Genomic DNA, 12,401 nt, shown 5'->3' on the forward strand with positions numbered 1-12,401 from the left:
CTATCACTAGCCAGTTTTACTATCCTGGCAGTAAGTCTGTCCTACGTTTGAGCTAAAGAAGAAATAAAAGATTTCTTAGGATGAGTGTACAGAAAGTTCTTCCTTCAGAAGGAGGTATCTTTCCTCTTAAAAATAACCCTCAATTAGGGACAGCCGGGTGGCGCAGTGAATAGAGCACTGGCCTTGAAGTCAGGAGCATCAGAGTTCAAATCTGTCTTCAGACCAAACACTTGACATTTACTAGCTGTGTGATCCTGGGCAAGTCACTTAACCCTGATTGCCTAAAAATCAAAAAAAATATTAACCGTCAATTACTAAAACAAGTACTATATCCATAATCCACCTCTGACCTACCCAGAGTAAATGATGGTGATGATGATAAAGATTACGTTATTATTAACCAGATATGGTAACGTTCTCACCCCACTTTTAAAGTTTAACAAAGCAATTCACATATATTATCTCATTTGAGCTTCACAACAGCCCTCTGGGGGAGATACTACAGACTCCCTTTATTAACTCCTTTGCAGATAAGGCTTATAAAAATTAAGTTCCTTGCCCATGGTTACACAGTTATTAAGAATTGGATGTAGGTTTTAAACTGATGTATTCCTGATTCCAACAACAATATTCCACCCCAAGAAACCAAGGCAGAAAAACAGTACCTTTCAGATCCTTCATACAGGCAAGATGGCACTGAGCAGTGAAAAGTATAATCTTTTCAACCACCCAATGCTACAGTGACCAGGAAGCTTCTTGCACAATAATAAAGATGCTGGATCAGGGTTTGGGTGTACATAAATGACCCCAGTACCTCTCCATACCCTTACCAGTTAAAGTGCATCTCCTAGCTCCAAGATGCCTTCTGACTCATTTATCAAGCCCATCGATGTCAGACGTACAGTTCATTACATACTACTACCAAATATTGGTATCATCTTCCAAACAAAGGTTATGGTCTTTTAAGCGAATCATCAAGGCAACAAAAAAAAGTTGTATTCTTGGGCCCCAGACCAAAGACTGATATGGCTTGATTCATCTACATTTTTAGAGATTACATATTTCAAATGGGAAAGGTATCTTTTAACCCTAGGCAAGAGTTCTGACCCTTTTTTGTGTGTCATGGACCTCTTTGACAATCTGGCCAAACCTATGGATTCCTCAGAATAATGTATTTGAATGAATAAAGTTGTTTATTATCTAAATTGTGATCCAGGTTCTTCTCACTTAATTCTGCAACAATTCAACTAAGACGTTCCAAGAATACAATTTGGAGCAGCAGCAGCAAGCCCAGTGTGAGATCCTGTCTCCAGAGGAGCTGCCCAAAGAGCGACCCCAGGCTACCCAACTGAAAGGAAAGATGCAGAGCAGGTGGGCCGCTGCTCTTCTGGGCAACACCTAGGCTCCACAGTGTTGGTGGCCAAGGCCTTGCCTGCTGGCAGCACCCTTTTCCTTCCCTGGGCATGTGTTTCCTACTCTCACCTCCTCTTCCTCCCCCACCCTCATCCCATCCTCCCTTGCTCTTCTCTCTCATCTCTCTCTCTCGTCCCCCCTTCACTCTCTGTATGTGTCTCTCTCTGCGCACACACACACACACACACACACACACACACACACACACACACACACACACACACCCCACACCACCCCCAGTGTCCTTCACTGTCTTTTCTCTCTCTCTCTCACATTCACATACACAACACATAGCCACGGAAGCAAAACATCCCTCTGCTGGCCCCCTAGGTTTGACATGGCTGAGAACGTGGTGATCGTGGCATCTCAGAAGCGCCCACTGGGTGTCAAGAGCTCCAACCACCGTCCGTGCCCATGCTGACATCAAAAACATCCCCACAGAAGTTCTTCTTGCGGGTGCTGCAGGTCATCATCCAGCTCCGAGATGACACACGCAGAGCTAACAAGAAGGCCAAGCAGACAGGCAGACTAGGTAGGCCACCTAGCCAGGGGCCCACCTTGTCCAGGTCTGGAGTTGGGGCACAGGATGCCAGCCAGTCTCTATCCCCATTTCCTCATCCAAGGGGCTGTTGGGGTGGGGGTGGGGAGGACTCACTCTCTCTGGCTTCACTCAGTGCCCTATGGCTGTGCCCTTGGAACACCCTTGGTCACCAGCCGCTGTGGCTTCCCTGGGGTTGCTTCTGCCCTCTTTCTGCAGCCTGAAGGGCCTTCCCTCTGCTCCCCATTCCCAGGTACCTCCAGCCTGGGCTTGGCCAGCAGCATCCAGGCAGCTGTTTGGCAGCTGGAGGCTGAGGCTGATGTCATTATACAAGTAATACATGAGGGTCAAAGGGCGAGGAGAGAGCAGCAAGCAGCAATGGCTAGCGTGATGCCTGGGGCCTCTCTTTTGTTCATTTTCTTTTTCTTTCTTCATCTGCGTGTTGTTTTCCTTCCCCACCCCCACCCCACTCCCCACTCTTTGCTTGTCCGTGAGCTTAGTGTCCAGATGCTTCTAGGGAGCAGGAGTTAAGTTTTGTTTCTTAGTTTTTCTCTTTCCTTTCTGTGGGCTCATCCCTGACCCTCTTTGCTGCCTAATTGAACCTTCCTCAGATCTCTTTTCTGGGTTCTGAGTAGGAGTGGGGAAGGAGCCTTGGTCACCCAGGACAGCACCCCTTGGGGCCCTGGCACACTGGAACACACACCCTGCCGCAGCCCTGGGTCCTCAGAGCTCCATGATGATTGGGGGCCTTGTTCAGGTGGTGGCTTGCAATACAAATGCCTGAGTGGCCCTGCCCCCTCAACCCAGAAAGAAGAGAAGAGAACTCTGAAGCCTGTGTCTAGGAAGGCCTCATACCACAGTGCAGACCAAGCCTTCCCCTAGGAAGAACAAGCTGGGGAGGAAAGGGCAACAGTACTGGGGAAGAATGGAGCAAAGTGCAGGAAAGACCACCAGACAGCTTGGCTCCCGGGCACCTCTGCTTGCCTTCCAAGGCAGCTTTGGCTTCTTTTCTGATCTGGTTGTATCAGGTCCTGAGTGCTGACAGAGGGGCAGTGAAGGGTCACTATCTTCTCTGTTCCTTATGGGAAGGGCCCCTGCTTGAGGAAGCAGGGACCCAGACTTCCTGGTGACTAGCCATGTCTCCCATTTTGTCCAGTCGGAGTCCAGTCAGTCTGAGGTTGCTTCCCGGAGGGATGAGTCTCCCATGGATGTGGACTAGCCATCCCCTGCTTCTCAAGATACACAGTCCATTGGTCAGTACCATGCTCTTGTCCCAGGGAGATGGGAAGACCTGGCCTTGGAACCCCTATGGAACAACCAAGGGCAACCCAGGCTAATGTGGCAGTGGCTTGACTAGTGGTGGGCACAGGGCTCTTGTGCTGACCTATCTCCTTTTGGGAGGGCCTACCACTTAAAAGTAGGCCTGCGTGTCTCTGTGCATCCAACCCTTTGAAGAAAACTTGGCCTCCAAGTCTGGTTGGAGAAAAACCTCTGCTCCAAAAAGCCCTTGAGAAACTGCCATCTGGTTGGCACTCAGTGAAGGTCTTTTGTGTCTGTTGGACACAAGACCCTGTGCTTGGGGAGCCCACGTTCTGCCCTGACAGCCCACGTTCTGCCCTGACAGCCGAGGGCAGCCACTTGGGTGCCCAGGAGGGCTTTGGAGTGTCTGGCTTTCATGTGTTTCTCCTTCCCACCCAGGCTCCGAAGGAAGCCAACAGAGCAAGAAGGAGAAAGAAGAGAGACCCCCCGATCTTCCTCTGCTTAGTGAGCAGCTGAGCCTAGATGAACTCTGCGTGCGTGCGTGCGTGCGTGCGTGTGTGCGTGTGTGTGTGCGCTGCGCGCGCGGGTGCGCGCGCAATTAGGGTTAGACTCCCCCAGACTCCCCGGGGCCGCCTGAGGGGTGCGATCGCAGTTTTGGGGGCGGGGGAAGGAGGCTCACTCAGGTTGGGCTGGCGGCAGGGTCCGCGGGGGTCACAGAGGTAAGGGGGCCACTGTCACAGAGGGCCGCACCCAGTTGTGCCGCTGCTATAAAACCAGCGGCCTTGCCTTGGCTGCGCTTGTCCCCAGGACGGTCAGAGGGAGGGAGGAAGGAAAGACATTGTCTCCGCCTTCCTCCCCCCTTGGCACCAGCGCGAGGCGCACGGGGAGTGAGCGAGCGCGCGAGCCCCGTAGGCCAGGAGCACGGAGGGAGGCCGCAGAGTGGTTACACGCCGACTAGCCGCCAGGCGGGCCTCCCCCCTACAGCTCTCAAAGGCGTGGAGCAGCAGGGAAGGAAGGAGGGAAGAGACGCGGGGGCACAGGGCCATGGACATACCTCGAGCCCTGTCTCCCAGTGGCGACCTCGACTTGGCGGAGGTGACCCCCACCCATGGGGTGGCTGGGCCCCTGGTGAGGCAGCCCTTCAGCCACACCTGCCCTCCCCTGACCCCAGGGGTGCCCTGCCTCTGCCCCCCCCCAGCGGCCATGGGCCCCTCCCTTTCCCAGCACAATTGGCCAAAGGTCGGGGGAGGGGGTCAGGAAGCTCGTTTAAGCCCTAACCTTTCTTTGCTCTGCTCTGCCCTGCCCTTTGCTGCTTGTCCTCTGACGCCCACTCGCACCTGTCCCTTCAGAAGAGAGGAAGGGGAGGCAAGACCGGGAGCAGCGAGTCTATGCTCCCTTATTATATTTTTTTAAATTTTTTAAATATAAATTTATTTATTTTTAGCTTTCAACATTCACTCCCACACGTTTTGAATTCCAAATTTATACCCCATCTCCCCCCTCCTTCCACCCCAAGATGGCATGCATTCTGAATATCCCTTCCCCTAGTCTGTCCTCTCTTCTATCTCTTCTATCCCCTTCCCCTTCTATTCTCCTGTAGGGCGGAATAGACTTCTGTACCCCATTTCCTGTATTTCTTATTTCCCAGTAGCATGTGAAAACATTTTTTTAAAACATATGTTTTTAAAACTTTAGGTTTCAAATTTTCTCTCTTCCTCCCAACCCACCCTCACTGAAAAGGCAAGCAACTCAATATAGGCTGTAACATATGCAGTTAAAACACGTCCATAGTAGGCATGTTGTGAAAAACTAACTCTATTTCCCTTAATCCTATCCTGCCCTCCCATTTATTCTGTTCTTTCTTTTCACCCTGTCGCTCCTCAGAAGTATTTACTTCTGTTTACTCCCTTTCCCAATCTGCCCTCCTCTCTATCATCCCCCTGCTCTCTTGTCCCCTTCTCCCCCTATTTTCCTGTAGGGTAAGACAGATTTCCATACCCAATTGAATGTGTTTGTTATTCCCTCCTTAAGCCAAATCCTATGAGAATAAGATTCACTCATTCTCTCTCACCTTCCCCCATTTCCCCTCCACTGTAAGAGACTTTTCGTTTCTCTTTTTTTTGTGAGATAGTTTACCCCATTCTACCTCTCCCTTTCTTCTTCTCCGAGTATAATCCTCTCTCATCCCTTAATTTTATTCTCCAGATATGATCCCTTAATCTTCAACTCACCCTGTGCCCTCTATCTATCTACATATACATACATATAATTTTTTCCTCCAACTACCCTAATACTGACAAAGGTCTCATGAGTTATAAATATCATCTTTCCATGCAGGAATGTAAACAGTTCAATCTTAATAAGTCTCTTATGATTTCTCTTTCCTGTTTACCTCTTCATGTTCCACTTGAGTCCTGTATTTGAAAGTCAAATTTTCTATTCAGCTCTGGTCTTTTCATCAAGAATGCTTGAAAGTCCTCTATTTCACTGAATGACCATTTTTTCCCCTGAAGGATTATACTCAGTTTTGCTGGGTAGGTGACTCATTTTTATAATCCTATCCCCTTTGCCCTCCCCAATATTATATTCCATGCCCTGCGGTCCTTTAATGTAGAAGCTGCTAAATCTTGTGTTATCCTGATTGTGTTTCCACAGTACTTGAATTGTTTCCTTCTGGCAGCTTGTAATATTTTCTCCTTGACCTGGGAACTCTGGAATTTGGCTACATATTCCTAGGAGTTTTCCTTTGGGGATCTCTTTCAGGAGGAGATCTGTGGATTCTTTCAATTTCTATTTTGCCCTCTGGTTCTAATAATATCAGGGCAGTTTTCCTTGATAATTTCTTGAAAGATGATGTCTAGGCTCTTTTTTTGATCATGGCTTTCAGATAGTCCAATAATTTTAAAATTCTCTCTCCTGGATCTATTTTCCAGGTCAGTTGTTTTTCCAATGAGATATTTCACATTGTTTTCTAATTTTTCATTCTTTTGGATTTGTTCTACTGTGTCTTGATTTCTCATAAAGTCACTATCTTCCAATTGCTCTATTCTAATTTTTAAGGAAGTATTTTCTTCAGTAAGCTTTTGGACTTCCTTTTCCATTTGGCCAATTTTCTTTTTAGGGCATTTTTCTCCTCATTGGCTTTTTGGACCTCTTTTGCCATTTGGGTTAGGCTATTTTTTAAGGTGTTATTTTCTTCAGTATTTTTTGGGTCTCCTTTAGCAAGCTGTTGACTTGTTTTTCTGATTTTCTTGCATCACTCTCAGTTTTTCCTCTACTTCCCTTACTTGCTTCTCAAAATCCCTTTTGAGCTCTTCCAAGGCCTGGGACTGATTCATATTTTTCTTGGAGGCTTTGGATGTAGGAGCTTTGACTTTGTTGTCTTCTTCTGGTTGTATATTTTGATCTTCTTTTTTACCAAAGTAAGATTCTATGGTCTGACTCTTTTTTCGCTGCTTGCTCATGATCCCAGCCAATTACTTGAGTTTTAAACTCTTTGTTAAGGTAAGAGTCTGCTTCCAATGTGGAGAATATATTGTCCCAAGCTTCAGGGGTTTGTGTAGCTGTTTTCAGAGATACTTGTAGGGACCTGTAAATTTTCAGTTCTTCCAAGGTGGTATGGTAAGGGGAGAGGTGTTTACTCCTTTCCTGGCCTGTGACCACAAGTATTCCTTTCTATCCTGTAACTGTGAAGAAGGGTTCCTCTCCAGAGCCACTCCAAGCTCTACCACGCCAGCATTTCTCCTCACCCCAGCACCGCCACCCAGGACTGTGACCCTAATCCAAACAGGGGCAAAGCAAGAGATTCCTGCCTCAGCACTGTCAAAGAGATCCCTGCAGTCCCTCTCTGATCAGCCACTGGATTCCCCTTCAGTCTATGGGCTGGAAGCTCGGGAAGCAGCTGCCCCCCCACCCAGGGCCACGCTGTTGGGGAATGGAGCTGAAACCCCACCTTCCTGTCTCAGCACTGATAGAAACAGACTTTTCCCACTGACCTTCTAAGTTGTCTTTGGCATTCCTGGATTGAGGAGTCTGGAAACCTCCACAGCTGCCCATGATTCAGTCCTCTGAGGCCTGCTCTAGGTTCGTTGTGGGGCTGCACTGTGCTCCCAGTCTGGCGCAATACACCTTTCTGATAGATCATCCAGGTTGTCTTGGGCTGGAAATTTGTTTCACTCTCTCTTTTTGTGGGTCCTGCTGCTTCAGAGTTTGTGTAGAGCCAGTTTTTATGAGTATTTGGAGGGGTTTGGGGAGAGCTCAAGCAAGTCACTGCTTTCACTCCGCCATCTTGGCTCCGCCCATCTATGCTCCCTTACTATACGGCAGCCAGTGGGTGCCTTGTGGGCCTATTCAACACGCCCACTGGGAAGCTGCAGAAGCAGTTGTACAGAGAGGAGGAGTACGAGGCCTTCAAGTACGCCCCCATGTTCGAGAGCGACTTCATCCAGGTGCTTCCCGTGTAAAGCATTGAGGTTGGAGCCGGAGGCCAGGCCCCCCTCATCCCCCAGTCCCACCGCCCTAGCTCTGGAGCTTGTCTCCTTCCCAGGCTCCTCGTGGCGAGCTGGGCTGCTCACTGGCGCCCAGTCTTATAGGGGGGCAGGGGGAGGGGCGCCGGTGTCCGCAGCAGCAGCAGCATTTGGTATCTAAGTGAGGCAGGTCCATGAATCCCAGGTCTGCCCGTGGGTTGAATGACAAGACTTGGCTGAGCAGGACATGTTGGGGTCTGAGAAGATTCCACTTGAGAATGGGGTGGGGAGGGAAGAGAGGCCTCAAATAACCAACCAGCCATGAGGTAGGTCGGAACTTGGTGAGGGACTGATCATCCACGGGTCTCAGATAGTATCCATCTGCCTCCAGTCCATCCAGAGGAGGAGGAAGAGGAGCTCTTTGGAAGTGGGCATCTGGTCTCTCCCGCTCACATCTCCCTTCCTTTCCATCCCCCTTCCCCCCTGCAGATCACCAAGAGAGGGGAAGTGATTGACCTAGCCTGTCCCTTACCAGAACAGCATTTCAACCTCCTGGTTTTGAACTTGGATGAGCTCTAACCGTTCAGATCAGAAACCGTCCTGCAACACATGCAGCCAACATGGTCTTCAAAAAGTCACTTAGAGAATAACTGGACTTAGATCAAGGAGGGCTCGAAACCCATGGACTTCTGAAGAGAACCCCCATTTCCATCTCTCACCGGGAAAATGAGGTGTCACCTCCAAGCAGAGCCTGCACCCCCAGTGTAAAAAAGTCATAAGGAGGCCACTCAAAGTCTCAGGCAGCCAGTGCAGTTGAGGAAGAATTGATGAGAACTTGGGGGTCGGAGAAGGAGTAGTAAGAAGGAGGGAGGACTGTGGAACATACTTCCCACGGTGGGGAGACTACAGGCTACTCCCCTTGAAGTTTGTGAAGATTTCTGTCCATGAGGGTGAGAAGCAGCGTCTTCGGCTGAAACTGGTCATCGGCAGTCATTCTACTCACAACTCTGTCCACCCTCCGATGTCAGGGAGGACCTCTTGTCCTACTGGGAGAAGCTCATCTATCTCCTTTGGCCACTTGTGGAGGGCTACAGCAGCCGCCACGCCACCCGTGTTGCGGATGGCGTCGAGGTGCCTGTTTTCATTGCAGAAGATAAATCTCCTGTGAGTCTAGCCACACAGAAGCACCCAATATGGGCCTTGCCTGGCCTGCCTCTCATGTCCTCTTTAGAGCACTCCATCATATTCTCTAATCACCTATGCTAGAAAAGAGGAGTAAAGGGGAAATGATGAATGATTTGATAAGTGTTCTTGCCCCAGCCCTTTCAGGAGTGACAGTGTGTGGAAGTAACACATCCAGCTTCCTGCTTAGGCCTTTGTCCTAGGGTGGACAGGGTAGCAGGAATGACTTGATTGCCAAGCCCAAACCTGATGAGGGAGAGAGGGGGGAGGGAGTTGCCAAAGATATGCCTTCTTTTGGGAATCAGGTCCCCACCCCCACCCCACCCCACCCTATGCACACTCACAGCACACCAGAACAGACACATGTGTTCCACGTCCTACACTTCCTCTGTTTCCTTCTCCATTCTACTGGGGTAAGAGGAGGGCTCCTGACCCTAGCATATTTATGACCTGACCTTGACCCGGGCCACCTCTAACTATCCTCTTCTGCCTCTTCTGCCTCGAGCACTGTGGGCCCCATCCCCAGGAGCCTATTCCGTCCAGCAAAAGGGAGCAGGATAAAGTGAGTATCAGGAGTCTGGACTCGGTTCGTGACATTCCCGGCCAGTGTAAGATGGCAGTAAAGCCAGAAATAATCATGGCGGCTGCAGCCAGAGAGGGCTTTGCTAGCCCAGGAGGCGCCAAGTAGGACCTGCTGCGCCATCACATCACCGTCCAAGGGGTGCCCAGTGTGTCCCTTCCCAGTACACCATCTGTCGTGGCATTGCTGTAGCCGCTGCCACCAGCAAGAGGCCTGCCAGAAAGGCCATGGCTTTGACTCCCGCAGGAGTGGGGGCAGCTACAGGAGGCAGCCAGGGCCTGGCATAAGTGTTTCCCTGGCTGGGACTACAACTGGGCAGGTGACAGAGACCACTTCTCTCAGCAGTGTGAGTGTAATGCTGGCTGGCGCTGCCAGTGTGATCCCAGACTCGGTGAGCATGTCTTCTGCGGGCATCTGCAGCCTCACCCCGTCAGTCCACATGAGCATGGCCTCTGCTGGAGCCGGGAGCATCGCTGTAGCAGCCTATGAAGCATCACCCCACCCACGAGAGAACCCCCTTGTGTTGAACTTGCAGAGTGAGGGCTACATGACTGAGCGGGATGGAAGTCAGAGGGTGGCCAAAAAAGATACGTCATTGCGGAGGCACTCCCGGCACCAGGAAAGGGGAGTTCGCAGACTGGCCAAGAAGAAAGGCTGCAGTGGCCAGAGGAGGTCTTCCTGGCAGGCTGTGTCTTCCAAGGAGATTCATAAATGGCCTCAGGCTGCAGGGAGGATGTCACAGCCAGTCTTCCCACAAAGCCACCAGCCGCAGTCCCTCGGTAAACGATTCCAGGTGAGAGGAGTTGCTTGCCAGATGCTAGCTATGTATGCCCCACCTTTCCTGTACCCCCCAAAAAAAGGATCTTGATGGGCATTTCATGAACGTTGTCTAGAAAGGGTTTTTTCCCCCTAGATTTCAATTATCTCTATTATCACTATTGTTGTCCTTATTATCATTTTCTTCAGGGGGCATCTAGTAAACATAATGTGAAAGAGGCAGAGGAGCTGATCTCCTTAAGACTGACAAGATGTTAATTTCATCTGAGCATCACCTGTTCCATTAGCTTTCATCATCAGTCCAACTGAGGACGCTCGCTTTCTTTGTCTTGTCTAGCGCTTCCAGGACCTCATCTTCCAAAGCCTCTTGACTCTGAAAAGGAGGGTCATACCCCAGGAAGACCTGGGGACTTGGTGTATTTAAAATCTTGGAAAATTCCCAAGGGAGAACAATTGGATGTCAATAGGAAGGGACGCTACTGAGTTCTAGTCACCCTCCAACCGCAGTGAAACCAGAGGGCCTTGCTAGCTGAACTCATCATTCTAGGATTAAAGCAGTGTCACCTTTTGTTTCCCCCTCAGAGATTTTCGGAATATACCTGTGAACCCTTGGAGGAACTACAGTTACTGTTTAGACAAGCCCCAGCCCCCTCTACAGGACAAGCTGATGAAAAAGGGCTAGAGCCATCAACTTCTAGAGCACTGCTCTGGCTGTATACCAACTGGAGGATTTTAGTCTGCTGAACCTTGGTATCAGCCGGGCTTTGAAGTTTGATCCTTCCAATGGGACCCAGAGAGGCAGGGACCCTCTAAGCCCCTTGCCAGCAGGAAGCAGTTTCAGAAGCCGAGACCTTTCCCCCTCTTTCCTTAAGAGAAACTGACAACACTTTAAGAATATAACCCAGCACAGAGTGTGGAAAAGTTTCCTGTGGCAATCCTAAAACCATTATTTGTCAGAGAGATTGAAAGTAGCCAGGAAATTTGTTTGATGAATCACAAAACCAAAAAGGCTAATATTTAGATTCCACATATCAAACTGCTATAATATAAAACTTCAGTGGCAAAAATGAGACCAGAACATAGATACTACTTAGTTTAAATTGTCTTTCTTACCTGAAAAAGACAGGATAATCTGCACTGTTTGCAGGATATTTTAGCTTCTCCCATGCTGTCATTAAAACCAATGAACAATTTCAAGTATAACAAAGAGAGGTGGGCAATTCAATACCTAAATACCGCTTTTAGAATCCACAAAGTCAAAGTAAAGGCAGCAATTAAGAATTGCTCCATTTCTCATTTATAGCGTTAATTGAGTAAAGGTAACGAGATAATTGTAAGAAGTACTTAACGTACGTTGGGACCTTTCATTTTTGGCATGGTGAAAAATACATATACTTCTAGTACACACGATACACTTGTCCTAAAAGATAGGGTAATGTTGGAGAACATGCCAAGATGTCAGGATCCATAGTTTGCTTCATCAAATGCTTTTCTAGCCCATTTCAGTTCTTCATTCATAGTAAGCAAGTCTTTAACTCTGGCAAACTTCCTTGGGTCCTGTGGAATCAAGAAGACAATATCTTCAACCTGCACTCGACCTTGTCTTCCAATAGACATTGCTTTCTGAGTCATTTCAGTGGTGAATTCTATGACAAGGTCTTCCAGAATATCCACTGATTCAGTGTACGGATTTTGGTCATCACCAAAGCCATGCATCATACACCTTAATTCTTTAGAGAAAAGTCTTTTCCTTTTACCCTGTCCACCGTCTGCTCCTCCTCACACATCTTCATTATCTTCCTCAAAAGTGGGATCCTCCTCCTCATCAGCCATGCCGTCCCTGACTCCAACTGTCAAAGATTCCGCTCAGTGGTTTAGTGGTTAGGATCTGGGGCTCTCACCGCCGTGGCCCGGGTTCGATTCCCACTCCCAGAACCCTATGAAGAGGTCTAGAAGTGTTGGGGTGCTGGAAACCCCAAATTTGCGGTACCGCGCCCTGCCTAAAAGAATTCAACTCAAATCTACTTCAGCCAGAGGAAGTTTATTTAAAAGGATAAAACACATAAGCCAAGGTAACGCCAGTAAAAACAGTTGTGGAGGAGGGAGTCTCAGCCTTTTCTGCTTGGGATTTCTCCTCCCAAATGAGGGCCAGGGGAGATCTTATATGCTTAAAAATGACTCTGGA

The 12,401-nt window shown here is 49.0% G+C and overlaps 3 pseudogenes across 2 annotated transcripts; 2 read left to right on the top strand and 1 right to left on the bottom strand.

Moving 5' to 3' along the window:
- The first annotated feature begins 1,264 nt into the window (after positions 1–1,264).
- On the top strand, positions 1,265–3,737 carry LOC144454780 (E3 ubiquitin-protein ligase HUWE1-like; annotated as a pseudogene). Its single transcript, XR_013483317.1, has 4 exons — positions 1,265–1,371; positions 1,744–1,945; positions 2,205–3,204; positions 3,650–3,737. The product of XR_013483317.1 is annotated as an E3 ubiquitin-protein ligase HUWE1-like (transcript).
- Positions 3,738–4,109: 372 nt separating this feature from the next.
- Positions 4,110–10,277, top strand: LOC110193420 (uncharacterized; annotated as a pseudogene). Its single transcript, XR_013483428.1, has 6 exons — positions 4,110–4,339; positions 4,561–4,596; positions 7,513–7,659; positions 8,167–8,232; positions 8,627–8,841; positions 9,403–10,277. The product of XR_013483428.1 is annotated as an uncharacterized LOC110193420 (transcript).
- A 920-nt stretch (positions 10,278–11,197) lies between these two features.
- Positions 11,198–12,078, bottom strand: LOC110193430 (transcription initiation factor TFIID subunit 13 pseudogene; annotated as a pseudogene).
- Between the last annotated feature and the right edge of the window lie 323 nt (positions 12,079–12,401).

Source organism: Phascolarctos cinereus, unplaced genomic scaffold, assembly GCF_003287225.1.
Source record: "Phascolarctos cinereus isolate Bilbo 61053 unplaced genomic scaffold, phaCin_HiC Scaffold_7;HRSCAF=346, whole genome shotgun sequence".
Classification (NCBI taxonomy): Eukaryota; Metazoa; Chordata; class Mammalia; order Diprotodontia; family Phascolarctidae; genus Phascolarctos; species Phascolarctos cinereus.